This window comes from Aristolochia californica, unplaced genomic scaffold (genome assembly GCF_029961685.1).
Source record: "Aristolochia californica isolate CCGP_79_NKW_82.1479 unplaced genomic scaffold, dmAriCali1.0.hap1 SCAF_9, whole genome shotgun sequence".
Taxonomy (NCBI): Eukaryota; Viridiplantae; Streptophyta; class Magnoliopsida; order Piperales; family Aristolochiaceae; genus Aristolochia; species Aristolochia californica.
The window spans coordinates 25453830-25457252 of NW_027182290.1; positions in this window are offsets into that span (position 1 = coordinate 25453830).

Below are 3423 nucleotides of genomic sequence, written 5' to 3' on the forward strand. Positions count from 1 at the left end.
CATGGTGGACGAGATGGCATTCGCTGTCAAGGTCATCGGCAAGCTGCGCTTGGATGCAAACCCCCTGGTTCCAAGAATTCTTCGTGAGGTATCTGTCATCCAGGACTGGGACTTCGACTCTGTTTTCCCTCATAATCAGAAATTGAAGGTCGAAAGTCCTATTAGCTTTAGGGGTACCTCATATCAATCTTTATGTGAAGCAATAGAGAATCTCCTTCCCTAGTTGTTCGGACAACCGCCAGTTTATCTGCTTCTGTTCGACTTTAGCATGAATAAAAAATGGGAGAATGGAAAGGGCGACAGACGAAGGAGAAATCCAGACCGATGAGCGTCTACAAGACATTGGGGGGTAAGCTTCTAAAACGTCCTCGAATCTTATGGCAAAACGCCGCTTCCATGGCATGGCTAGGGCTCAAACGTGCTGATCAGTTGCTTGTGTTTACTTACAATTACTTATTGCATGGGCTGGTGAATTCTATGTTCATAAGATCTGTAGTGAAGGTGTTTGAGGCAATGAATACCATTTTATCTACTGCTAATACAACAATTCGCCAGAGAGCAATATTGGCTCTTCGTGAGTCATCTCAGACAAACTATAGAGAAGCTGCTGCTGCCAAATCAAACCTAAACTATATTGGTCTATGGATGGAGAATATAATTCAGCACAATCCAGATGTGATTTTTGAGCTAGGTGTTCAGTATGCCGAATAGCGTAATGCAAATGCTGCACTGAGGTGTGCCAAACAATTTATTGATGCGATAGGGGAATCGATATTAAAAGGGTGGTGGAGGTTGCTGGCTTTAATTTTATTTGTTCAGCAGAGACACTTAGAGGCTGAAGTTGTTATTGATACAGATTTAGATGAAACTACCAAGTGGGATCAGGGTCCACTGCTAAGAATGAAAGCAAAGTTGAAAATTGCTCAATCTTTGCCTATGGATGCTGTCAAAACATATCGCTTCCTTCTTGCACTGGTTCAACCTCATAAAAAATCATTTGGTTCATTCCAAAGCATAGCTAAGGGCTGGGATGATAAGGTTGGTGAGTTTGAAGTCTGGCAAGGACTTGTCAGCCTGTACTTGGGTCTATCACATTGGAAAGATGAAAAAGTATGCTTGGAGAGAGCCAGAGCACTGAAGCAATATTCTGCTGCTACTCTACATATTGAAGGTCTTATGCATGAAGCACACGTAACTCTTCTGTTTGAGAAAATACTGAAACGACAGGGGAAGGTGAGAAATTACAGTACTGTAGTTGAGAACAACAACTGTGTTCTTCATTCACGTGTAATTTTTGAAGATATTGCAACGAAGATGATGATGAAAAGACAACTTGCTGCTACTGTTGCAGTAAGCACGGTGGATACAAAATTGCCAGGCATGACCAGAGACCTCAGTCTTCTGGTTCTATTTTTTTGGTTGACTATTATGCTGTTATGCACACAATAACATTAAATGTTATACATGCAATAACATTATTATTTTAGTTGTTTTCTTTAATTTACTTTATTTTATTTTAGTTTTAGGTTGTAGGGGTATTTTAGGAATATTTTATTTATAGGGGTATTTTTAGAATATTTTATTGTAAACCCTAACCGGGTGAACCCTATTTAAGGGGTAAGAGTAATGAGAAACACAAGCATTGAGTATTGAAGTTAATTTAGAGTAAGCTTAGAGTAAACAGGTCGGATTCTCCCTTTGAGATCCAGGTTGAGCTTCCTTCAAAGCTCAATCATCCCATTCCTATTCATCGTCATCGTCTTCCTCACGTGTCAGATCTAGGACCGTAATAACTGGTATCAGAGCAGGAACATATGCCCATTGAAGACCCATATTTGTCTATGCACAGAAAAGTTCTTGAAATGGCTGAAGATGGTGACACGTCGAAAAGTATACAGATGTGGCGTGCTGGCTGGGTGTAGTATTGGCTAACGACGGAGTACAGAGAGGCATTCCTCGGAGAAGATATCTCCGACGGAGTGAAATTAAGGCGAATGAAGAGGTATATAGAGGCATCCCATGGAAAAACTGTCTCTGACGGTAACGTCGAGGCTTCGGCTTCATTCCGTCTACCGGCCGAGACTCCTACGGAGGATTTGGGGGAAACCTCAAATCCAGATTCACCCCAAATGCCTCAACACCACCATCCACCCTCACCTCCACCAACGCCGACCACCGGCGTCGATTCCGCGAAGGCGACCTCCGAAACTGGGGACTCAACATGTCCCAAATCGGAAGGATATCACGAAATCCCTTCGGCGACACCCACGGAAGACCGTTTCCAGGTCCCCCCTCAAGTCCAAAAGCTCGCCCTTTCGGAAGAGATTTTCGAAATCCAAAAATCAAACCTCCCCTATTCACGGCAAACCACAGTCCGTTCCGAATGGGAGAGGGAAAAATTTCCAGCCATTCCGACCAGGATATATTTCTGCGAGCACCCTATCTCAGCAAATTTCCAAGTGGTGAAGCTTCCAAGGGCTGTTTTTCACCGCCGGAGCAGCAGGAGACTCTGTCGGTGAAATTTCCGCACTGTACGGTGCCGTGAGAATGGCATACGACCGTCACCCGCCTTAGTGGGTGCCATGAGGGAAGGAGCCGAGGTTCCTGCAATGTCCGACAACCGCTTAGTTCAGGATCAACATGAGGATGAGGAAGATTTCCAATTTCCCCAGAAGAGCCGTCGGCGAAATTTCTGCCGAAGGAGGAAGATGACTCCCGATTCAATTTTTCCTAAGTTAGGAAAATTTGATGAGCACAGGAAACTCAGTTGCGCACGGGACCGGGCTTCCAAAACCAAGTCAACCCAGGCCAACTCGGACCGGGTTAACTCAGAAAAAAAATTCGCTGGCTTGAGGCAATCTGATACCGCGGTTGACATTTGCGCAGACACTGCTTCCGAGCTTGAGGACAAGCTCGTCTTCTAGGGGGGCCGTAATGTTATGAACACAATAACATTAAATGTTATACATGCAATAAAATTATTATTTTAGTTGTTTTCTTTAATTTACTTCATTTTATTTCAGTTTTAGGTTACATGGGTATTTTAGGAATATTTTATTTATAGGGGTATTTTTTTAATATTTTATTTATAGGGGTATTTTTAGAATATTTTATTTTAAACCCTAATCGGGTGAACTCTATTTAAGGGGTAAGAGTAATGAGAAACACAAGCATTGACTATTGAAGTTAATTTAGAGTAAGCTTAGAGTAAACAGGTCGGATTCTCCCTTTGAGATCCAGGTCGAGCTTCCTTCAAAGCTCAATCATCCCATTCCTATTCATCGTCAACGTCTTCCTCAAGTTTAGCTACGGGACCGTAACATATGCACCTAGCCAATACTAGCCAAAAGACCGGCTTGTTAGGAGCGGAAGGTATAGGTACTTAGCCCAGGACCACAACATCACACCTACCTTCACGAGCCA